General features: G+C 35.5%; 1 protein-coding gene across 1 annotated transcript in view; it reads left to right on the plus strand.

Moving 5' to 3' along the window:
• Positions 1-206: 206 nt before the first annotated feature.
• CNTN1 (contactin 1) overlaps positions 207-27,138 on the plus strand; it is a 375,068-nt gene continuing 348,136 nt past the window's right edge. Inside the window, 1 exon segment of the mRNA XM_030322283.1 lies at positions 207-347. The gene's annotated coding sequence lies outside the window, so the exon portion shown is untranslated.

Consider the following 27,138-nt stretch of genomic DNA (forward strand, 5'->3'; position numbering starts at 1 on the left):
ATCCTTTGGCAGCAGGGTTTGGTTCCAGGGACTGCAGAGACCCTTTGCAGTTGGGCTTAGCAGCTACCTCAGTCCGCAGCAAACCCTGGTCTGGGGTGAGAGTGGCATCCCGCCTGCCCAATGAGAGGCGCGGGTTTCTCTCCGGGGCCCGCCCCGCTTTCCCCGCGGCCCCAATGACCGCTCTAAAAGGCCCGGCTTCTGCTGTCAAGTAGCTAGGCAGGGCTCCGCCGAGGCTAGGAGGGGCGCCGGGTGCGGAGATGCGCTCCCAGGTGTTTGCAGCGGAAGTGGGAAACCTGTAGGTTATGGTCCAGCCGCGCGGCGCCGAGGCGAGCAGGAGCACAAAACAGGTAGGAGGCAGGACTTTTCCTTCTTTGCAGCTCGGAAAAAGAATGCGTATTTTCGTGCTACTGTTGCCTGCCTTCCCCTTCCCCCAGCTCTGCCCCGCCCTCGTCACCCCCAAATTGATGTGGTCGCCGCAGCTCTGGTCGCGAAGTACGGCTGGAAGGACCGGGATGGAGGTCGTCTGGGTGCTGCTGGGAAGGAGGGGCGCGGGAGCCCCGGTGACGGGCGGGGCAGGGCGGCAGTGCCCTGGGAGGGGGGACCGAGCCCCCATCCGCGTCTCGTCAACTTTCCTCCCGGAGGCTTTGGCCGCCGCGGCGGGTGTTGCGCCCTAGGAAAGCCATGTCGACCCGCAGGGGAGGGTTTGGATGTCAGCAGCCGGGAGCCCGCAGGTCTTCCTAAACCGGGAAGGGCTTCTCCTTCTCCCCACGCCTGTCCGCACCCACTCATTTTCCCTCTCGACCCTTGCGTCTAGACTAGCACATCCCTGCAAAAACTGGGAATGACTGCGCCGAGGGGAGGAAAGCACTTGTTTGTTCCCCGGCTCCTCTGTGAAGAAGTGATGCGGTGGGGAAGAAATCCCGCGACTCTAAGGGCATTTACCGATTAATTATGCCTCCAGTGAGAAAACCTGGGCCCTTCTCCCCTATTTACTGCAGGCCAGGGAGGGGAGAGACAGGAAAGCTTCGCCTCTCTCTTCTAGTCTGTCGATGTCCATGAGGACCCACCTCCTAGCCTGGTTTCTAAAAAATGGGTTTATGCACAGGGATTCCCAGAGACTCAAGTAATTGTACCCGGATGGGCTCCCCGCGGCTGCAAGGCAGCCTCCCTGGATGACCGCATCTGGGTAGTAGGTGTTGGCCCAATGCCGGTTCCTGACGGAGTCGGATTGCTGGAAACAGTAGGCAGAAGAATCGCAGGGAAATTAGAGGCTGCATCACTCTAGGGAAGCGATGACACCCTGCTTTGAAAATTATTGAAAAATTGGGGTGACGGGGAAGAAGGAGAGAGGAAAGCTGCAACCTTCTCTCGTTTATTCATGCCAAATACAGCATGGGCATTTGCATGTGTGCTTCTGTGTGCACATCTCCAAGGTGGGGCTATATATAGCTCGTTTGCCTGCTGCTGAGCAGGCTGCCTGGGCCTTCTGAAGCAATCTGGAAGCACTGAGTGGGAGGGGCAAAAGGGAATCAAATTCTCCACTGGGGGAAAAGCCTGAGAAGATGTGCTCAGACTGAGGAAACCCTGCATGAAATGTTTCTGTAACATGTCTGAAGATCAGTATTTCCAGATATTATTTTGAATACATCCTTAGAGTGTGCTATTTCCCTGAATTTTTCAGCTTTACAGTGTACATATGAGCCTTACCAACCTGAAGTGTAACACACATATGAAATAAATACATATCATATCCAAGATATTTTATTAAACTCATCAGAGCATAATGGTTTCTATATGCCCTGCCTTCCTTTTTGGGTTGTAAATGTATTTGGATGGTAACTTACAGATAGCAGCATTTGGAGAACTGGGGGGAAAAGATCCACCCACCTTGCAAGAGGTAAAACTAAGGGACCTTTGGAACCTTTGAACTTGGTATAAATCTATTTCTTTGTACAGATTTTACTTGTGGATCTGATATTTAAATGTGCGCTGCTTTTTCATATCTATTTGCACTACACGGACTTTCTTTTAGAAATGTATGTGCATTTATTTTTCCCATTGCCTGAAATTATTTAATCCTGATGATAACTTTTTCATTTTCCTGGATGAGAAAACTAAGATTTAGAGGACACCTGTAATTTGCCTAAAGCTTTCTGAAATTCCACTATTTCAACCCTAATATTTCAACAACCTACTATGAATTATATTGTATAGCAGTTTCCCTTCAAATAGAATACCTCAGCTTCCTCTGATTTTTGGTATTGATAACAAAATTTGCTCAGTGTTATACCAGTAACAATACAGGCCAAGGTTATTCAGTTATCCAGGCACTCGGTCTTACTTATTTATTTGCATAGCCATTTACATATATCTGATTTGTCTTCTAATTGGGCAAGGAAGTACTTTGCAGAAAAAGACCATGACCTATGTTTTTGTATACTCCACAACACTGAACACAGTTCTAAGTAGCCTCAAAGATTCTTGTTGAGGAAACATCATACTAAGGAATGATTTGGAGCAATGATTTAGGGATAATATATTTATCCTATATATTGAAAGGCTGTGTGCTGAGAACTACTTTTGGAAACTTCCCTTAGCTCTTTTATTCTCTCGAAAGGAGTAATGGATGACATCAGACATTTCTATATCCTTCCACAAAATAATTGAATTCTCCAATAGGGGTTATGGCTATGTATAAGTTATTCTATATATTTTCTCTAATCTGTGCCCCGTGAGACAAACTAGAGGCCAAGTTGAAACAGATGATTTATACTTTTCTATACAAAACATGCAGTGTTAGATCTCTATTAAAAGAGAGATCAACAATGTCCATCCATTTTTATATACAAATTGGCCACAGTTTACATCCTAGCAAAGAACCCATTCTAGGTCACCAGTAAGCTCTTCATTAAGTCCAATGTTCATTTTCTTTTACTGGTGTATTGTTCATTTTTCTTCCCCTCTGAACTGCCATTTTCCATATTCTCCATCTCCTCCTTGATCTTGTACTTTTTGATACCACCAATGATCTGATGTGATAGTTTTTTTCTAACTTTTTTTCTAACCTTTTCTTTGTCTTCCTCTTAATCTCCTCTTGCTGCTTCAGGTTTTCAAGTGAATTCCCCCAGTTGATGCAATTTATTTTATTGGGAACAAAATTCTCTCCTGCATTTCTTTTCTCATCTCTCCTCCATTAGCCATTTCAAATTACTAGCCTAGCAGCTAAGAACGCAGGCTTTGGAAGGAAGCCTACTTCTGCTATCTTATATATCATTATGCAGATAAGTGAATGTCAGTAAGTCAACTGGGGATTATAATAGCACTTACCTCAGAGTTTTTTTGTGGGATTTTTTTTTTTTTTTTACTATTAAATAAGATAATGCACACAACACTTTTAAAATAAGGCTTGGCTGTAGTCATTACTCATAAATAATAGCCATTAGTAGGAGTACTGTTTAAAGTTGTGATAATATACATAGTAAAAACTTTTTTTTCCCCCATCAATAGTCATCACCCTTCAACTGGCTTTTAGCAAAGCATACCACAGTTTTCCAGGCTTCTGGTTTGTGATTAGTTATTTTTTTTCAGACTTCCTTCCTCTACCTCCAAGTGCCCACAATCTATTCAATAATTAATTTATCCATTTTTATTCTGATCTCCAATCTGTATCATATATTTTTCCCAATACCAGTGTATATGTCATTGCATGCCTTGGATTAGTACAGGAGGCGATTTTTCAAATCTCCCAATGTATGTCTTCCTGTTTTAATCTAAGATGTCACATATTACTGACACATTTTAATTTTCATTATTGATGATGCTCTTCTTTGCAACTTTTCCTGTGCTTTACTTCATATATTTATATCCATAGTGCTAACTTTGGAGCAAGGACACTTAGGTTCAAATCCTGAGAATAGGACTTACCAGTTTTGTGACTTTGGAAATGTAGCAGGAGGAAGATAGATTATTATTTTGTTATGGTTGTATGAACAATGTAGTGTATAAAATGGCATTCAAAAGTATACCTATTAATATTACATTTAAATAACACTTTTATAAAGAAATGCAGATTTTTTCAGGAAAAATTGAAAATGAAAGAAAATTCCACCATGCAGAGAAATCTACTCTGAACCTTCCAATTTTATTTCTGTGAATATACCTAGGTATTTTAAACATACAGTTTTAGAATTCAAGTGAATATTTATTTTTATATTTAGCTTTATTTCCCACTTAACATCATACCATAAACATTATTTTATTTAATATTTTTACTAACCATTTTTTTAATGGCTGCCACCTATTCTTTTCTATAGATAGAGACTTTAGATTGTTTCCTGTTTTTTACATTTATAGAAATGAACATGGGAGTGCCTGGGTGGCTTAGTTGTTTAACCATCCAACTTTCGCTCAGGTCATGATCTCATGGTTCCTGGGGTTGGAGCCCCTTGTCACGCTCTCTGCTGGTAGCTCAGAACCTGGAGCTTCCTTCAGATTGTGTCTCCCTCTCTCTCACTGCCCTTTCCCTCCTCATGCTCTGTCTCTCTCTCCCTCTTTCTCAAAAATAAATACACATTAAAAAAAAAAAGGAAATGAACATGATTATACATTAACCTTTGCAATTTTGACCATTTCCTTATAATAACTTCACAGATATTACTGGGTCAGACATGTAAATATTTTCATACTCCTAGTGCTTGTTGCTAAATTGTTCCAGGGAAAAGTTTATGCACAAATTGATACCCAGTGTCAACTAATTGGGCAAGATTCTCATTAACATTTGGTATGTGGTTTAAAAAATTGTGACTACGTTGATAGTAGAAATTGTGGATCTGGTTATTCTTTTGAATTGTGTTTCTATGATTTTGGATGATTGTCAGATATGTTTTCATGTTTATTGGCTCTTTGTATTTCTTAATGTGTGTATTTTATTTGACTTTATTGGGTTATGTTTTTCTTAACTTGTTTCATAGAAGAATCTATTGTATACTGTGAAACTTTTCTTACTGTTTTTTTTTTTTTTTTGCCTTTTACCTTTTATGTTTTTGGACATATAGAAATTTTTAATCTTATTGTAGTTTAACCTATAAGTCTATTTGCAGTAGTATTTCTCATTGCCTTAATGCTCAGAAAACTTTCTTCTGACAAAGAATTGAAATTAAAACACACATTTGAGGGTGCTATTGCTGAGCTTGTTTTATTCTTTGAAGTGGGATTTGGCTTACATATATCGTGTATATATCACTGTGTGAAATGGCTCCTGGGGACATATAAAATACCCTCTCAGTCTATTAAGATCCCATTATTATTTATGTGGCTTTCTCATGAAGTGAATAGTATCTTAATTCTTTCTGAGCTACTGTTGTCCATTTCAGAAGTGCCACGGGGCAAAACGTACTATGGAAGATATTAATGACCAGGTTACTCAGCCAGAGCAAGGCACATTGTTTGCACAATTATCTGAATGACTCAGGCACTAAATCTGCTTTTGCTAGGATTATCCAGATGGTCCTTAATTCACTGGATAATTGCTCACTCCTGTACTTGATTTTGATGATGTAGACCTGTGTCATTGTTTTCCTACAGTTTTATTTGTTACTAGTCTCTAATACTGAGAGTTGGTCACATTCGTTTATGAGAAGCAGTTTCCTTGGTCTTTAAAGAACGTATGTATTAGAATTATGCAAAGCTTTACAGGAAGGTCAGTTTAACCAGTTACAAATGGTGTGATGTTTGGCAAGTTACTTAATCTCTGTAAATCTTTCTTTCCCATGTAGGAAATGAGGATATTCAGAGTTTAGGGTCCTTACGTGAGTCTCCCTCTCTTATAGTCTTCTTCTCAAGCACATTCTCCATACCATCATCAGTTATCTTTCTAAAACCAATTCCATCCTGTGTCTCCTCTACTGATAGTAACATGCCTAAGGTCCTTTGCATTGCACCTAAAGTTCTGTATTAAATGGTCCCTGATTAATTCTCCAAGTTCATTTTTTTATTATTCTAGTCTCTTCCATCTCCAGTCCCACAATGCCAGTCACACTGAACTGTTTGCATTTCCCCTAATGCATCATGTTTTCTCTTTTTTCCCCAAACTTCATTACCTATCCATACTCTCTTCTCTGCCACAAATGACCTGTCTCCTTTCTGCAGTGTGACTGATCTGCCTAACATTTTCAAGGCTTAAGTCAGCTGCCACATTCTCTAGGAAGACTTCCTGAACTTCTAGGCTGAGTTTGGGGTCCTTATTTAGTGCTTCCATAACAACCTGTAGATACCCCAACCATAGCACTTACTATACTAAATTGTAACTGATTGTTTATGTCTATTATCCCCACTGTAAGCCCTAAAGGATAGAGACCATGCCTTCTTCCTTTTTTAGGTCCAGTTAAGGCTCTGACATATAGTTGATACTTAATAAATATTTTCTGAAGAAATGAATAAAGGAAGGTTAAGATTCTTGTTTTCAGGATTTCAATGAATAAAGGATTTGTATCACTACCTTGGAAACAAACAACGAAAAACTAGAAGCTATGTCAAACTTCACCTTTTTTTTTCAAGAATTAATTTCCTGGTTCTGTTGATTTATACAAGATACATTAAAAAGAGTCCTTTAATAAGCAATTTTGACATGAAGATTCATGCCTTGGACACTGCATAGACACTGAATAATTCCCAAATGCTAAACCAGTAGGTAACTCTCTTTTAAATCTACATTTTAAAAAGAATAAAAGATGTATGGTTGCATGGATAATGTACATATATATTTAGTTTTATTGGAACTAATATTGACAAAACGAATCCCCCTGTCTTCATTTAATAAGAGGCCTTCCATTGGTGTGATCTCCAGAAGTTTACAAAACATGGTTACATTCATAACTGCAGTTTATCCTTTGCAACAATTCTGAAAGTTAGATGGAAAGGCATGATTATTCAGACTTACAGATAAGGAAACAAGCTCAGAGAAATAAGTAATTTGCCTAAAATCATGTTAGCTAGTGGCAAATCTGGACAAGAAGTAAGGTCATCTTACTTACAGTTGTTTGCTTGGTGTATTATGGTTAGCCAAAACATCTCTCCTCAATGCCAGCCACCATTCTGCCCACGTCTAGGACACTGATATTATACTGAGACTCTGGAACAATCCAGTAAAAATTCACTGAACTAATATTTATAGACAGTTTTTACTTAGGTTTTTAATGTCTGAGATGAAACCTACTGATAGGAACATTGTGTCAAAAATATTTTAAAGTCTTGTGTATATTTGATTATTTAGACTAGATATGTTTATGTGTGGGTACATATTACATTTATAATTTTTTTTTTTACTTCAAGACGTATTTCTTTTTTTTAATTTTTCTTTTACTTCAGGACGTATTTCTTTGTTTTTTTAACTTTTTTTACATTTATTTATTTTTTGAGAAACATAGACAGAACACAAGTTGGTGAGAGGCAGAGAGAGAAGGACACACAGAATCCGAAGCAGGCTCCAGGCTCCGAGCTGTCAGCACAGAGCCTGACGCAGGGCCCAAACTCATAAACCGTGAGATCATGACCTGAGCCAGAGGCCGACATTCAACCGACTGAGCCACCCAGGCATCCCAGTACATATTTCTTTTTATTTCTGGCAACAAGTACAATGCTCTTCACACATGTCTTCTTTACTAGAATTATTAAAATACCCTTTCCAGATATTCCTTTTTTTCCATCATCTCCATGTTTTCTTTATTGTATTTTTTTAAAATATAATTTGTTGTCAAGTTGGCTAACATACAGTGTATACAGTGTGCTCTTGGTGTTGGGGGTAGATTCTTGTGATTCATTGCTTACATACAACACTCAGTGCTCATCCCAACACATCACTTCCTCAAGGCCCTTCACCCATATTCCCCTCTACCCTGTCCCCCACCATCAACCCTCAGTTTGTTCTTTGAATTTAAAAGACTCTTATGGTTTGCCTCCCTCCCTCTCTGTTTGTAACTATTTTTCCCCCTTCCCTTCTCCCATGGTCTTCTGTTAAGTTTAAGTTCCACATATGAGTGAAAACATATGATACCTGTCTTTCTCTGACTTATTTCGATTAGCATAATACCCTCCAGTTCCATCCACGTTGCTGCAAATGGCATGATTTCATTCTTTCTCATTGCCAAGTAGTATTCCATTGTATATATAAATCACATCTTCTTTATTCATTCATCAGTTGATGGACATTTAGGCTCTTCCATAATTTGGCTATTGTTGAAAGCACTGCGATAACCATTGGGGTACAATGCCCCTATGAATCAGCACTTCTGTATCCTTTGGATAAATTCCTACTAGTGCTAGTGCTGGGTCGTAGGGTAGTTCTATTTTTAATTTTTTGAGGAAACTCCACACTGTTTTCCAGAGTGGCTGCACCAGTTTGTATTCCCACCAACAGTCCAAGAGGATTCCCATTTCTCCACATCCTTGCTAGTATCTGTTGTTTCCTTAGTTGTTAATTTTAGCCTCTCTGACTGGTGTGAGGTGGAGTGTGGTTTTGATTTGTATTTCCCTGGTGATGAATGATGTTGAGCATCTTTTCATGTGTCTGTTAGCCATCTGGATGTCTTCTTTGGAAAAGTGTCTATTCATGTTTTTTGCCCATTTCTTCACTCCTTTTCCAGAATTAAGTATACAGTATTCACGTTTTCAGTTTGGTTTAGCATGTATTATATATAAACTTGGAGAATCTAGTGAGTCAATTATGTTTTTCAGAATTAATGAAAGTATTGAAAAAGACATTTATGAAAAATAGATGGATACTTACCTAGAGCATTGAAGTAGCCTAGTTTGAAAATTAAAAATACTGAGATATGAGACTGATTTTTCTATTTGGCTTTTGTAAGCAATGTGTTCTCTGTAGTCTCACCTCAATTATTGATGACAAAAACCATTTATTGAGCACTCACTCAGTGTTGGGCTTTGTTTTAAATGTGTTCAATGTGATTTCTCCTAACTTAACCAATCCAGTAAGTGGATTTGTATTATTTTTACTATTCTTCAGATGAGAAAGATTAGAGATATTAAAAAGCTAGAATTTACACCCAAGTTATTTAACTCCTAAGGCTAAATTATTATTAGGCTTAACGTCTTTCCATGATATCCGGTTTTAGTTTTCTGTGAGTCACATTTTAAATTTTCTCCATTTTAGGTGACCAATATCTATCTCAAATAAACTTAGTACCACACAAGAGATTAAAACATTTTAGAATGAACATATGTTCGTTCTACATATATGAATTCTAAAACATTCATAACATGTTTTATTTATGGATATCATATAAACAAAGTGGTCTTCTACTATAGTGATTTACGTGGGGCAGTTTCCCAAACATTGTGATTGCATTGTGTTTTTTAAAAATTTGTTATTTTAACTTAGATCTATGCATCAGAAGTATTTATGCATTTCTGCCTTAATTTTGCTTCCTAACACCAGGAACCATAAACAGTAATGCTATCTTAAGGCATCTAATCTTATAATATTTAATTGTCATGGTTACAGAAAGTACAGATTTGCTATCTATAACAGACAATATTGCCTGCTAAAATATTACAAATGATATTTATAATATTCCAGTTTGGGACTCAACTTGCTTAATATAACATAATTTTATGTCAGATAAAAATTCCCATGGCATAATATTTTTATGCAATAAATATACTATATTTTAATTGAAAACCTTTAAAAATACCTACTGGATTGACTATATTTTTGCATATGTTATTTAAAAAAATTTTTAACACATTCATTTTTGAGACAGAGAGAGACACAGCATGAGCAGGGAAGGGGCACAGAGAGAGACACACACAGAATCCAAAGCAGACTCCAGGCTCTGAGCTGTTAGCACAGAGCTGGACTCAGGGCTCAAACTCAGGAACCTTGAGATCATGGTCTGAGCCGAAGTTGGACACTCAATCGACCTAGCCACCCAGGCGCCCCAGAATATATTATTTTAAAGATCATAGCAACTCCTTTTTGGTACTAGAAAATTAACCCAGCTTTTTTTAAAAAGTTGTTTTTAAATTTTGGCTTAGGCACAAGTTGAATGGCAATGAAACTAAGGCCTTTGCTTTAAATAAAACATTGTATTGTATTGTTTTGTTTTGTTTTACCCTTTTAACTAAAGAATAATAGAAATACAGAGAAGTGTCAGTTAAATGAGCTGAATGAGAAGTACAAAGTAATTCTACCCATGAAATCAACACTCCATTCAGGATGGAGAACCTTGTCTGCACCCAAGAATGCCTCTTCCAGCCCCTCCCAATCACTACCACCTTGCTCTTTCCCGAAGGTAGACTCTATTCTGACTTCAAGACCATAGAATAGTTTTTGCCTGTTTTTGAAATAAATATAAACAGAATCATATATTCTGCAATTTTTTTTTGCATCAGATTTATTTTGTTCAACCTTTTGGGTGAGAAATATCCATGTTCCTGCATATAACAGTGCTTCATTTTTCTTGCTCAATAGAATTCCATCTAATGAATACTTCAGAATGTACATATCTGTTCTGCTTGTTGGGCATCTGGGTTGTTTCCAGTTTTGTATTATTACCAATAGTTCTTCTATGTACATTTGTTATTGTACATGTTTTGTGATACGTAATTACTGATTCATAGGCTAATGCTACATAGAAATTGTTTGCTTTTTCCCAAGTGGTTGAGCCAATTTCCAGTCGAGCTTGTGGTGTATGAGATTTCAAGTTGTGGCTTAGCTTTACCAACACTTGCTATTAATAGTGTTTTTAACTTAAACTACCCTAGTGGCAATGGATACCTAATTGTGGTTTTAATTTGCATTTTTTTATTAATAAATTAACACCTTTTTTATGTGTTTTGGCCATTTGAATATGCTCTTTTGAAGTGTCATTCAGAAATTTTATCCAATTTGCTATTGAGTTATCTTTTACGTATTGATTCATAGGAGGTTCCTTATATATTTTGAATTTGAGCCCTTAGAAAATGTTTGTAAATATCTTCTCCCACTCTATGATTTGCTTTGCCACTCTTAATGTTATCTTTTATCAGCAGCTGTCCTCAGCTCTAATGTAGTCCAGAATTAGTATTATTTTGGTCTTGTTTAATAAATCTTTCCTAACTATAAGTTACGGAGATTTTTTTGTATTGTGTTCCAGACACTATATTGTTATACATTTCATCTGGAATTCATTTTTGTGTGTGGTTTGACTTTTGCTTTCTTACTTCTATGGATTCAGAAGTCATCAGGGGCATTTACTGAAAAGGCTGTCCTTTCCCCACTGTTTGGCAATGCTACTACCTCTGTTTTAAATCAAGTGTACCATGTATGGGCAGATCTGTTCTTGGACTTGCTATTCTGTTTCACTGGATTATTTGTCTATCATTGTGGCCATAGTCACAGTCGTAATGAATAGATTTAAATTATGTCTTAATATTTGGTAGAGTAGTTCTCTAGCTTGCTAATCCTTTAAGTTTGTCTTGACTGTTATCGACTCTTTGCCTTGCTATATAAATTTGAAATTTTGCTTATCAATTTCTACAAAATCCTTGTTGGAATTTCACTAGGATGGCACTTAATCTAGAAATCAATTTGAGTGTAATTGACATATTTAAAAACTCAAGTCTTTTAATTTATTATCATGGCTTATATATATATGTGTGTGTATGTGTGTATATATATATATATATATATATATAGCGCTTTTTTAAGATCTTTAAAAACTCTTTAAATGATGTTTAAATTTTTCAGTGTGAAAGCCTTGTACATCTTTTGTTGTATCTATTCCTAGGTGTTTGATTTTTTATGCCATCATAAGCACTATAATTTCCAAATTTCCAATTTTATATGTTGACCTTTTATAGACTTGTAAAGCTCACTTATCAATGTTAATTTCTCTGTTGATTCCTTTTATTTTTCTAGATTTTCAGTTGTATCATTTGAGAATAATGAGTTTATTTCTTTTGATCCATTCTTTATAACTTATTAAAATTTTCCCTTTTTGTACTGCCTAGGATCTCTAGTGCAATGTTGAGTAAAAGTGGTGATAACTTATCTTTGTCTCATTCCTGATATCATAAGAAAATTCCTCCAAACTTCACCATTAAGTATTAGATTTTTCTGGAAAACCTTTATCAGGTTAGGAAGTTCCCCCCTATTTCTATTTGTTAAGATTTTTTAAAAAAATTAATAATTTTAAATTATTTAGATGACCATATGATTTTTCTCTTATGCTAAGTTATTGCAGTGGATTATATTGATTAATTTTCAAATGTTAAACCCAGATTTCTGGAATAAATTTGACTCATTCATGATCTGTTTATTACCCATTATGTATATTGCTGGATTAGGGTTGATGATGTTTTGCTTAGGATTTTTTTTAGCCATTTGTTTTTCAATTTTTGTAATATTATTTGGTTACAGTTTAGTCTTAAGTTTATGTTGGTTGAACTCATAAAATGAGTTGGAATAGATTGCCTCTTTTTATTTGCTAAGATTCTGGATGATACATGTTAATTTCTTTCTTAAATATTTTATAGAATCCACTGGTGAAGCCATTTGGTCCTGGATTTTTTTGTGTGTGGCACAATTTTAAATGAAATAATCAATTGTCTTAGGAGTTATGACTTTATATATATTTCCTAATTATTACTTAATCTTTTTTTGATACGTTTTTTTTTCTAGGAATTTATCCATCAAAACTTTCAAATATATTCGATAGTATTTTTGAAAATAATTTTTTACTATTTTTCAATAGCTATAAAAATTTTAATGACGACTCTTTCCATTCATTTAAGTCCAACCACAGAGCTATTATTGACATTATATATATATATTTAAAATAAATATTTTTATGCATAGACTATAATTTTAAATATACTACTATCAAAATTGCATCATACTATATAAAATGTTCTGTTGCTTTTTAAAAATCTTGGTCAACTTTTATTTCCTTACCTTATAGTACTAACACATTCCTTTTAGCATTGCCAAGTACCCCGTAGCATGGAACCTAATTTGTTGATGTGCCACGATTGGCTCTTTGGGTTATTTCCAATTTTCTTTCTTTTAAGAATGTGCAACATTGTTCTACATGTGCTTCTGTATATTCCTGGAACTATTTCTCTAAGATACATTTCTACAGTGAAATTGCTGGCAAGAGATGCATCTTTTACACATTATCACTATTTCAAAATGGTCTTTTAAAGAGATTGTACTAATTTATAATCCTAGTAACAGGAATAAGAATGTTTGCTTTTGCATCTTGTCTTCAGTGTTGAGTCTTGACAGTCTTTCAAACACTTGTAGAAATTTTGTCTTGCCAAATTAAGCTTTAAATAAAGAAATTATATTAGAGAAGCATAATTATGTGCTGATGACATCATAAGCATAACATTTTTTTACTATAGATCAAGTTTTATTATTTTATGCATAAAAATATTTTAATTGTTATTAGACTTGTAGAACATTTCAGTTAAAATGGATCCTATGTTGTTTTCATAAAATTCAAGAACTGAGAAATTCCCTTGCTTTCATTGTCATTTTAGGGTCATAGACTTTCAAGATAATATATGATATGTTTGCTCATGCAGGAAAGACTGTAATACTAGCTATTCAATAGACATAGATTTAAGTCAATATTCTGGTACTGAGTAGGTATGTATTCTTGGGAAATGTACTCAACTTCTGTAACCCTGAGTGACTTCATTTTGTAAAGTGAGGGGAATAGATAAGAAAGTATGTTTGCAGTATTTTCTGTCTGATTGTTTTCTAGGTTTGATTTAGGTGATCATCTTAGTTAGGCAGGTGCCTCCTGTCTTTCACTTAACTATTTATGACCCTCTCAAAGTTGCTTGTTCTTCAAGGAAAACAAAAACATCAGCTTTCAGATGAGGCAAAGTATCTCTCTCCCCTGAATAATCTACAAAGCAGGTCCTTCTGCTAGAAATGCAAAGAAATAAAGTGAATAATAATTTTTTTCATCATTTGTTCTACATTGTATTCATAAGGGAGGGAATAAAAGGGAGAGAGAGAGAGAGAGAGAGAGAGAGAGAGAGAGAGAGAGAATGAGAATGAGTTCAGAAATACAGATCTACTCTGTGGTAGACATTGCACTGGAGCCTGGAAATAGTAATGAATAAGTCCGACTTTTCCTTGCCTTCAAAAGTGTTCTAAGCTAAGTGGGAAAAATAGATAAAAAGATAACCCCAAACTGTGATGAGTGCTTTAATGCAAGGAGAATCAGTGTGTTAGGTGAATGGTCTATGTCAGGGGCATTTAGTAGAGCATGACTGATTCAAATAACTGAAAGAAATCTAATATATGATAGAGTATGAACTATACAGTGGCTAGATACATGGCTGAAGAATGGAAAATAGTTCTTTTAAAGAACGTTCTTTGTATTTTAGCCTAGGAGCAATGGTTGCATAAGACAGTGGTTTAATATCTTAAAATGTTCTTTGGGGATTTAATAAAGTAAAAGAAAGATATTAGTTAATAGAGGACTTTGTAATTTCAAAAATGTTAAGGAAATTTACTCCAGATTTGAAGCAGCATATCTACATAATTCTCAATAAGAAGTCTTGCTCCAAAATTGGCTGGCCTGTAGTCTCTAAATTGTCTCTTTTGATAAACTCTAATCATAATTTCATTTTTTACTTCATCTTGTTTTTATAATTTTATGAAAATGCCCTTTGAGTAATTATGGAAAAATTTAGTAAATGTACTAAGTCATATATTTTCATCTTAATGTTTTTCATAGCGTCTTTAAGAGCTAGATTTCTGCTAAGAGATACCTATCTTTTTAAGAGCCATAGACATCCACAGGTGTACAGGACATTGGATTTCATCCCCAGCCATGGCTGAGAGCACCAGAATGCCACCATGCTTATTTGAAACACATATGGTTTCCTGTTTGCATATAATAATATTTGTTACAGAGGCATATAAAATGGGCATTTATTACATGCCTAAATCACTAAAGAAAGATTTCTAGTAGTAGTGAGATCTTTAGAGATATTTGAAACAGAGGGTTTCTATAAAATGCTCCCTGTGTCTGATATCACTGGACTGAAAAATTTTTCCTTCTTTATTTTTATGGTGGTAAGGTGGATAGCTATAAAGAGGAAAAATTGCCATTACTACTGACCTAAATGAACTTATTAGTCCTGGTAAAATGAACTTAAAGAATCACTGCTTAACATATGAAAAGCTTATACTTGCAATAAAAAATATTTATATTTTCTGATAACCTGCTAAAATCATATATTGAGAAGTCACAACAAATATCTGATGTTTAGTGATTGTACATAATTTCTTACTTTTTTTTTACTTTCTGTCTCCTTTGAATGCTGATGTTGTTCAGGTAAGTGTCATCCTGAGGTATACCGACGATACTGGTCACTTTTTGAATGTCCAGAAGTTTTCTAATGTACTTTTCAAAGCCAGTTATTGCCCATTAGTTGATTCATTAGAGAATGAAAATTTAAGGAAGCCTTTCCCCAAGGGGATTTTGTTTCAGTCAGAGAATATTTTCCTTCACAATTGGTTGCAATGTTCTTTGATCTGATACTACCATTTGAATCTTGATTTATTATTTCTGCTTCATTATTGCCATGGTTGTTCGGCTCAGCTGACAAATGCGTATCTGTTCATGTTTCCCAGACTTGCTCATGTTTGAGATGGGACAAATGCTGTGGATAATGGATAGTAATGGAGAATTATTTAATTGATAGCAGATCGTTGTTTTCTTCAATATTTCTTTAATAATGGACTTCAGACAGAATTCTGAGCAAAAGCAACATCTGTTTTTTTTTAAAAGTATCATCAATGCTTTATAACGAGGTAGAAAGTTTTGCTTGTGTCTGCATTGTATATCTAGCAGGCATCTTCTCACCTTTCAGATTACTCTGTGCCACCTCATTCAGGAAGTTTCTCCTAGCCTGACTTCTTCCAGTTATATTAGTACCTCCTGTGTTTATGTCCCCAGTGTACCTCTTACAAACTTCTACCATAGTCCCTTCATTATTCATATTTATACCTATGTCTGCCTTTCTTTACTAGAGTGTACATTTAGGGATATTCAAGTCTCCATATGTCTTTTTTATTTTAGTAAACAAATAAGATATTTTAGAAATGTTCTATTGTAAAAATATTCCATATTATGAAAATACAAGAGGGAAACCATCAGTGTAATAGCAGGTGCTCACACTACTTTCTTCATGTTGGTAAATACAGTTAAAATCCTACAGTTGTTCTACAAGTGATATACAATGGGGCAGTGGCTCTCAGACTTGGCAATTTATAAGAATTACCTGATATTATTTGTTAAAAATGATGTTCCTGACCTCCATCAATACAGAGTCTGGTTCATTAGATCTGAAATATGACCCAGAAATCTGCATTTTTAACAGCATTTCTTGTGGGCCTGTGTTCCAGCCCGGGTCGGGCTCTGTGCTGACAGTGTGGAGCCTGCCTGAGATTTCTTTCTGCCCCTCCTCCCCTTTCAATATAAAGAAATAAAAACTTAAGAAAAAATTCAGTCAGCCTAGATGGAGCCAATGCTCATAGCCTAATAATACATACATATAAACACACGCACAAGCATGCGCGCGCGCACACACACATACACACACACACACACACACACACACACACAGCAGCAGCAGCTCAGACTAAACCTAAAAAAATTGCTTTTAAATACATTAAGGATCACTACGTTGCCAGAGCCATTATTTCTTATCACTCAGTTCACTGCTTTCCCCCCTTCCTCTTTCCTTTTTATTATCTTTTTCGTTGTTATCGAAAGATGACTTACTACAAGTATCACTAGCCAACCAGGGCATCCTATTCTTTCATGTTAAATACTAACCTATTTTGATGCATAAAATAATCTAATCTTTGGGTCTTCTGTTGTGCTTGGCCTTTTCTTTTCTCTTTTCTTTTCTTTTCTTTTCTTTTCTTTCTCCTTTTTGATAATAAGCATGGATGAATGATTGGTCTCGAAAAATAGTGCCTAACTGGAGGAGGAAAGAAGTGTAAAGAGGGAGCAATATTATGGAATCTTTAGTGTCCTGGGTGACCTTTGGAGGGATGGTTTCTGGATTGCTAAGAATATTAAAATAAGATGTTGTACTTTGCCAAGTTCTTAAGGTGGTTGGGAAAAATGAATAATTTATTTACAAACTCAGAGCAAAGATAACTTGCTCTAATTCTTATATAAATATTAATAAAATTGATGCATTATTTTATAATATGAATTTCCCCAGTGGCTTTTTATTTCTGCGTATATTTTTCCACTGTAAATTGTTTTATGTACTAGAATTTTGTGTCTAATTTGAAGTTTACATTTTTCTTCCATTTATTTGGTTTTATATTTGAGAGAAATAATAACATATTACTCACGGATATGCTTTTATATTAGAAATCAAACTGTATCACTAAGATTCTCTATTCACATTTTCTATTAATTATTGCTTTCTGATAATATACTGAAAAATTTCCATTGACTATTGTCTGATCTAAGGTGGTATGACTATGATGACTGCTAGCCAATTAAATACTTCTTAAAAACAAACTGAGAAACAATGCTACAGATGTTGCCACAAATCATGTTTATTCATATTGCCTTCTGTTTTTGAAAAGAATACTGAAGAACAAAGGAATTTCTTTTAGGTTTTTGCTAATATGTAGGTAAGGAGACCATCTTGCTGGATTCAGCAACTATTTTATTTATTTATTTATTTATTTATTTATTTATTTATTCATTTGATTTCTTAGCGTAATTCACACATAACCTATTTATTTCTGTTTTTGAATTTTTTTTAAATTTTTTTCAACGTTTTTATTTATTTTTGGGACAGAGAGAGACAGAGCATGAACGGGGGAGGGGCAGAGAGAGAGGGAGACACAGAATCGGAAACAGGCTCCAGGCTCCGAGCCATCAGCCCAGAGCCTGACGCGGGGCTCGAACTCACGGACCGCGAGATCGTGACCTTGCTGAAGCCGGACGCTTAACCGACTGCGCCACCCAGGCGCCCTGTTTTTGAATTTTAGACCAGCCTTCCTCTCCAACTCTTCTGGAACATATTTTGGAAGATGACACTAATATATATGTTAACTAAAAATATCAGTGTCAAGTGAAATGCCTTAGTAAATTAAATATGGCTTCACTCAACATGTCTGTATCCCTACTTCTGTCCTTTAAACCTCAGAGAGAGTGATCTTTTCTCTTTCCTAATTCCAATACCTCTACTTGTATTCTGGATCTCAATTTTGTACAGCACAAGAAAATATTTGCTCTTGTAGTTACATGCTTTCTCCCCAGAAATTCCAATTTTTTTCCTACTCAGCTCCCTAATTTTTCCCTATGTTCAAACTTTCAGTTTTGTTTTTCTACTAACTTTTCTAGCTACTTTTTAAACTTCATTTTGTTCTCTTTCTTATTTTAGAATTACTAGTCTGTAGTTTCTTAAAAATTTTTTTTTTCAACGTTTATTTATTTTGGGGACAGAGAGAGACAGAGCATGAACGGGGGAGGGGCAGAGAGAGAGGGAGACACAGAATCGGAAACAGGCTCCAGGCTCTGAGCCATCAGCCCAGAGCCTGACGCGGGGCTCGAACTCACGGACCGTGAGATCGTGACCTGGCTGAAGTCGGACGCTTAACCGACTGCGCCACCCAGGTGCCCCTAGTCTGTAGTTTCTAAATATATGACCTAAGTAAGCTACAGCAACATTCTCCTTCCCTTCTTCCAATTCATTGTAATGAAAAAGGAAAGTCAATTTCTGTCTACATGTTTTTTCTCTTCCTAGTTCAGGATTGCATCTGCCCACTTTTTTAGTGTTGTCATTGTATCCATTATTACCTCTTTCTTTAATCTTCAACGTTGACCTCTCTACTAGTTTCCTGATGTCAGCATTTAAGCATGCCTAATTCTCTTTCATCTTAGAAACCATGCAGACAAAATTAAACAAACAATCCTTCCTTGAACTCTTGCCTCCCACAAGCTACTGTATTTATTTTTCCCTTTTCTGTCCCACTGCCAAATTTCTTTGAACTTTCATCTATGTTCAGTTTACCTTTTTTTTTTTTTTAAGAGAGTTTGGGGAGAGGGCCTAAGGGAGAGGGAGAGAGAATCTTAAGCAGGCTCCATGCCCAGTGCAGAACCCGGCATGAGGCTCAATCCCACGACCTTGGGAGCATGACCTGAGTCAAAATCAAGAGTCAGATGCTCAACTGACTCAGCCACACAGGTGCCCCTCACTTTACCATTCCTTACCTTCAATTTATTCTCTAATCTCTGAAACCTGGTTCTTATACCAGACATTTCAGTAAAACTGTGCTTTATAAGGTCACTCAAATACCTCTTAGTTCCTAAATCCTGTGGGTACCTTTCACATAGCACCTACTAGACCCTTTGGCAGATGCTACACTCTTGAATTTCCCTTCTTGTTAAAATAGTTTGGTAGTTTGGATTTATTGTTAAGACATTTTCGTTTTTCTTTCATTCCCACTGTAGTTAAGCATATGACCACACCCATTGGTGTTGTGCCCAGTCATGTGACTTGCTCTGCCCAGTGGCATAGTAGTGGGTGTGAACTAAGCGGACATTATGCATCTGTAGTTTGGCTTAGTTCTTATACTCTGTTATCTGCTGTGAGAAGCACATATGCTGAGAACCTGCTCAGCCAAGGAGAATGTGGAAACATGTGAGCAGACATGAAGTCAATACAAAGCTGGGAGCCAAGCACACTCACCCTGAAGCATATCTGGCCCAAACTGTGGACTTGTGATCAAAAAAAAAAAAAGGAACTTGTTATAATTTTGGAATGTTTGTTTTGCAGAATTATTGGGCAATAGCTGATGGATATAATGCAGTTCCTTGGGATTTCATGGAACCATCTTCTGGTTTTTAAGTCTTAGAAACCTTTGTAACCTTTGTAGTCTTTTCTTTACCTTGCTTTTAAGCTTAAATTTTCTGAGACTTCTGTCCTAAACCCATTACCTCAGTTTAAATACATTTACTATGAGATATTATTTCCAATGATGATTTTGATTACTGTCTATATGCTGATAACTTCAAAGTCATTAATTTCAATTTGACTTATACAGTAGGCACATCTTGTTAAAAATGCATTGTATATTTCCACTTAGTGGTTTCCAGTTTAGTGGTTTAATAAGCACATTAAACTCTATTTCCTGAATGCTGTGCTTTTCCCCACAATGTATTTTAAGTTTATTTATTTGCTTTGAGAGAGAATAACGTGTATCTCTATGTATGTAGAGAGAGAGGTAGAGAATCCCAAGCTCCATGCTGTCAGCCTGTCAGCACAGAGCCTGATGCAGGGCTTGGTCTCATGAACTGTGAGATCATGATCTGAGCTGAAATCAACAGTTGGATGCATAAGTGACTGAGTCATTCAGATGCCCCTCCCCAATCTATTTCATACTGAACCACAGGAAAGGAAAAATTTAAAACAGTTCTGTATTATCAATAGCATTACAAAAATTAGCATGGGAATTAATGATTTATTGCATTTTTCCTTTATGCCTTTAAATGAATTATCTGACTTAATTGTCAAAATGACTCTGTGGATTATATATTATTGTGTCCTCCTTTGCAGATGAGAGACCTGGAAATCAAATAATCTATGATTAATCGGTAATAGGGGATGAGCTAGATCAAATGCAAATCTGTATGACCCTAATGCCCCACATTCTACGGACATCCCTAAACCACTAATGCAGAAACAACCTATTTGAATATTCTCCACTCACTAGAAGAGCTCTTTAGAAAATATATACCACCTGAACTTAAATAAGTATTGGCTAATAAGTAAAAAAGAAGATTAAGAAGTATGTCACACATACAAAAATATTGGCTGCTTATTTAAATTATAAATTTATGGAACAAACTCTTCAATCATCTTTTTAATATATATCGTATATATTCAACAATAACCATTACTGCTCCCTAAAAAGAAACTTCCTTGCTATCCTCCAAACAAACCACCCACATTACTGCTTCTGTGTCTTTGTTCATAATATTTATTATAAATGGTGGTATCCTGTCTCTACATTCATTTGAAGCTTAAGGCTTCTATGAAAGATTCTCAGATTATTTCCAATGATACTAGTCGATTTCTTAAGGACCCATAATATTTATTTTTCTAATTGATCAACTAAGATACATTGTAAAGTACTTACAAGACACTGATCTTAATCATATGGAAGTTTTCACATTATATGTAAATAGTATCTACCTCACAGAAATGTTCAACTTAGTTGGATTATGCAAGTAAAATATTACTAAAATATAATTCTTCTATGTTACTTCATACTTCCATATTCCAACTTTTTAAGCTGTCTCTTGAACACAAAGATTGTGTGGGCTTCCTATTTTATGTTCATTTCAACTCAACTACATTTCATTGAAGAGTTGTTAAATGAACTGAATCTTTTATTTTCAACCCCATATCATCGCTTTTTCTTCTACCGTTTTCTCAAAAATATCATTGAAGTGACATAGCATCTAGAGAAATATTTCTCGCCCTCAAATCATGAATTCATAAAATTCATGGAAGTCCTTATAGGAATTGATTTATATATTGAGCATAAATTTAACTAAACTTTAAGTTAGCCCAAATCAAAGCTGCAGTCTCAAGAAGCTTATTTGTCCAGGTCTTCATCGTATTTGTTTATACGATAGTAAATTAAAGTATGTGGAACCAAAAGTGGAAGAGATTTACTCAGTGATTTCTATTCCTGTATGCTAATAACCTCTTGATTATGTGGCATATTTTTGTAGGCAGATTTTTTTTTTTAATTTATGAAATTGCAGGACACATGTAAATTGTTTAGAACAGTTTCTCACAAAAGAAGCATTTGATAATGGAACTAGTGGGGAAGTCATGCTGTTAATGTTATGTTTTTAAGGTCCTATCATGTCAAAGAAATGTGTCATGAAGGCACAAGAGAAGAAAGTTGTTAGTATTTAGGGAGAATACTGAGGAGTTATGTCTATAATGAAATAAATGAAAAGGTAAATAAAACGTCCAACCAGAAACTCTATGCTTTGTTGCCCTGAGAACCATTGGGAAGTAAAGTTATATGTCTTTTCTGTATTTGGTGCTTTGGTTTAATCTATTATTAAATAGCAGAATCCTACTGCTTTTTTCCCCTGGTATTTTCAAATTATACTCTGCTCTATTTGTCACTGCTAAGAGGAGCTAGATGAGGTCAAGTGACCTCCCTGAGAAGTAATTGGGATTCTTCTGATCACTCCAAGACCTCTTTCTCTCTGACTACCTAAGTGGTAAGAGATTGGATGATTAATTACAGCCTCATTCTCTTCTCTTGTTAGAATTTGGGATACTAACTAAAAAACAAAATCAGGATTGACCACCTATGAATATAAATTTGTGGTCTATTATATAATATTTTGTATTGTAGTTAATATAAAAGTCAATATAAAAATTTAAATTATGTTTCCTTTTTTTAGATTATGTAATAGGTCTTCAAGAACTTTATGTTAATTTCAAGAATTAGTTGTTAATTTGAAGCATTAGTAAACCCAGGAAGTTCATGGGTAACATGAAACAGATTTCCTGGAGTGGTAGTATGGGGCATTTCTGGAATTAATGGGTTAGGGAATAGCAATTGTTAAATATCACTCAAAGGGTCCAATATTACTGAATTATAGCCCCTTCATCTCTCCCTTCCATACATGGTTAAAATGTTGATCATTAATGAAGTTATATTGTCCATCTTTAGTAGAAAGTGAAAGATACAGTAGCATATCAAATTGCTAATGCTTCCTCATTGAGGTGCTCTCATCTCTTGTATATTCTCAGATATAAACGTTGCTGGACAATATTATGCATTATTTGCTTTAAGAAATTATACTTTGAATTAGCTTTCCTACAGATTTTCATTTACTCAATTCTGAACTGATTACCTTATGAGATGTAATAGTTGTCAACAACTCTATTTAATATGAATTCTTTTATGAACACATATATAGGCATTCATCATAGATCAACCAAAATGCAAGATCTTATTACAATGAGCTACAAAGTGAGTATTTCAGGTTAATGTTCTGCAGCTTGTTCAACTTTTAGATTTTATGCTCTCCAGCTCCTGGTGATTCAGATTTCTTCAGGACATGCTGAAATGTAATATGCCTTTGATAATTTATAAGCATTTTTTGTAGAAAAAGGAAAAATGGGTGAAGAAAGGAATAAGATGAGAATATAGAACATGATAAGTCATGAACTCAATTTTATTTGCCTTAGACATCCTCTAAGCCTATGATTCTCAAGTATGAATATGCATCAAGTATCACTAGAATAGCTTTCTTAAAAACAGATGCTCTCAAAGTTTCTGATTCAGTAGTTTGGAGTGGGGTCTGATAATTTGCATTTTCACAAACTCTCAGATGATGCTAATATTGCCTTTCTGAGAACTACCCTTTGGGTAGTATTGCTCTAATTAAGTTTAGACCAACCCTTCTTTGTTAACTGATAATACTTACTTTCAGAAAATAATAGCCACACCAAAGGTACTAAATAATGGAAGAAAACAACAAAGCAATTTATTTATTGTATAGGATGATGCTGTGTTAGCAGGATTCTTCGCCTTGATTTAACATTACTAACACATTTTTTCCTTACTATCAAAAAATAACACAAGTAATCTCCCAGGGCCTGATTTTATGATTTGTGTTGGAGAAAATACTGACATTCCTTTTACTTTTAAGAAATAAATCTTTCTCATTGCTGCGTGGTATTCCATTGTGTATATAAACCACACTTTCTTTATCCATTCATCAGTTGATGGACATTTAGGCTCTTTCCATAATTTGGCTATTGTTGAAAGTGCTGCTGTAAACATTGGGGTACAAGTGCCCCTATGCATCAGCACTCCTGTATCCCTTGGGTAAATTCCTAGCAGTGCTATTGCTGGATCATAGGTAGATCTATTTTTAATTTTTGAGGAACCTCCATATTTGTAGCAACGTGGATGGAACTGGAGAGTGTTATGCTAAGTGAAATAAGTCATACAGAGAAAGACACATACCATATGTTTTCACCCTTATGTGGATCCTGAGAAATTTAACAGAAGACCATGGGGGAGGGGAAGGAAAAAAAAGTTAGAGAGGGAGGGAGCCAAACCATAAAAGACTCTTAAAAACTGAGAACAATCTGAGGGTTGATGGGGGTGGGAGGGAGGGGAGGGTGGGTGATGGGCACTGAGGAGGGCACCTGTTGGGATGAGCACTGAGTGTTGTATGGAAACCAATTTGACAATAAATTTCATATTAATAATAAAAAATGAAATAAATCTGTTAAGATATCAAGTTTTTATTGCAATCAAGTCTGGGGAGAGCAAGTAGGACACCCCTGATGCTTTCTCATTAACAAGTAATTTTAAGCTTTTTATAGTATAGCAGTTAGAGAATATGGGGGAGGATGTAATTTGCCATGACAAATATCTAGTAAATGTACCCTTGAGATGTAGGATTAAATTCCACAGATATTTCTAATAGTTTGAAAGTCAGGATGATAGAATATCTTACAACCTAAGCTAGGTATTAAAATCACCTGGGACCTTAACAATACTGATGCCTGGGCCCCACCATTCAGACAGTCAGATTTAATTGTTTGGGGTCCTATCTTGATATAGGGAAATGGATAAAGGAGAATGATTAAGGAGAGAAGTGCAGACAAAAAGCCAACTACCATTTCTTGGGACCTACTTTCCATATATTAAGCATTAGATAAGGTATTTTATCAATATTGTCCCTAAACTTCAAATAAACTTAAAAGATAGCTATAAAGTAAAGGCATTTTTAAACAAATCTAAGCAAAAAGACTTAAATATAGGGATAGAATAACTTTGTTATGCCAAGAGGTTATTTGGTAAGTAAGGGACTGGCCGTTAGAGCCTAGATAGACATGGCTTTAGGGTCCATCTTTCTCCATTTCCTTATAGAGATACTGGATAACTTTCTTTCGTTCTTTCTTCTCTCTTGTTTTTTTCATTTCTTCTGTTTCTCATTCTACTACTACTCCTACCTCTACTACTACTGCTTTACTACTGCTACTCTGAAATCTAAACAGCTTGGAAGAAGAGACAAACTGTAACAAATGTTGAAAGGCTAGAATGCAAGGTGATGAGCAATGTTTCCTGTATAATACAGGCTCAGTGTATATTGCCTATAGAACCTTGCTGTCAGATGTGGATAAATACAACTATCTGGATGTAGGAATTCTGGCTGTATTTCCCAAGCATGTCTGGAACCCATAGGCTTAACCTATGGTAAAAAGTGAAAAGGGCTTCAGAAGATAGGAAGATGGCCTGGATTCAGAATCTGGCATCAATTATTAGTGTAACCATAGTTGAAAACCAATTGGATCTCTTCACATGGTTATAGGGACAATAAAATTATTGAAGGATATTCACTAGGCTAAAACACTAATAAACTCATTAGACTAAAGCAAAATGAATGTCCAACTATTCCTGTAGTATACAACCATACACTTATTCTATTCATACTATTTTATACATTGGGCTTTCCAACTGAAAAGAAATTCTTGCTTTAAGTTCTGGAGTAAACTCCTTAAGTTTTAAGTAGTAAGATAAATCATTATTTAAATGAGAGAATTTCTGCATATCAACTGGGTGTTGGCATTAGAAAATATAAAATCATCTTCAAATATATTTCATTTCTTTTATGTCAAGTCAGTTCTACTATTTTCTTGAAGGAGTGTTATAACTTCATGAGGAAAATTATTTCACAGCTGTATATAAAAACATGGTTTTGTTTTTCTTGTATTGGTTTAAGCCAAAATCAACATTGGCACCGACACTGGATACAATTGCTCCTTTACGCATGATGCCTAGTGAGTTGGAGGAATCTCTTTTAGTATTTCTCATGCAAAGTAGGGGCCTCTTATAAAAGAATTGTGCCTATGAATTATTGCAAAAATAGATTTATCATAATTAGGTGTGTATTCATTCTTTAATCAGCTTTAAAGCTACTAAGGTAACTGGGGTTTCTTTGGGAATCAGTTACATACCTTGTCTTTCAAGAGAAAGATTCCAGATTTTTAATTGACTGACTTATAAATGCAATAGATTAAGTTTTAATTTTTCTCAGTTTTTAATTTATGCTTTCATGTGACATGGGGCCTTTATAATATTTCTTTTATCCCACCTGATGGATATCTGTTTTTAGTGCAATGTGCATTTTCATTCGAAACCAAGAACATGCTGGGTGGTTTTAAAGATACTTTTGAAGGTTATGAAAGTTTTTTAATGCCTTCTCTAATGAGTAACCCAGGTGGCTTCCAGTCAACACCAAGAGTTGGCTTCAGTGAATTTAGTCATGTCTGTCGAGTCCATTAGTCTGTTTCTGTTCCACTGGGCAAAAAAGAGCCCTCTGGGGCAATGGTAGAAGTGCTCTAAGGCCCAACATGCTGGAGCAGCGAAATTGAGTAGATTATACATGTGGCACTATAAGACAGAGATTATTCCCTTTTTACAGATGAAGAAACTGAGGCCGAGTGAAGTTATGTATTTACAGTTCTGTTACTTATTTAGAGTTCTTAGTTCTGATGGACTTTGTAGATATCCTCTAAGGTTTTCACAGATTCTACTGTTTATCTTTATTTGAACAGATTTGTATTAAGTATTTCTGGGTCCTGGCTGTCTATCGATGAAAATTTTGGGTTTCTTTCCATCAAAGCATATTTCCAAAGTGACCTTAGGTGCATAGCCTCATTTAATTTTATTTCCCTTCACCTTGGGTGGTATGGGGTGTTAAATCTTTTAAGGGAAGCTATTTGAGTTATTTCCTGTCTGATTACCTGCATGTTATCAAAGTTTGAATCTTTTTAAACACTGGACAGTTAAAGTTAATTGTATAGTCATGTGTGCCTTGAGGACAGAAGTGTTATTCGGTTGGAAATAATGTGCTCAAGATGGAAAAATTAACAGTTGCTGATTCATCGTATGGAATAATGCACATTTATAGATTTTTTAATATTAGAGCACCTAAATCAGGAATATGTTACTGTCACCTTAACAACGTGTTACAGAACACAATGGAATGTTGAAGTCTTAGTCACTTTGATTTAAAATTG

This window comes from Lynx canadensis, chromosome B4, assembly GCF_007474595.2.
Source record: "Lynx canadensis isolate LIC74 chromosome B4, mLynCan4.pri.v2, whole genome shotgun sequence".
Taxonomy (NCBI): domain Eukaryota; kingdom Metazoa; phylum Chordata; class Mammalia; order Carnivora; family Felidae; genus Lynx; species Lynx canadensis.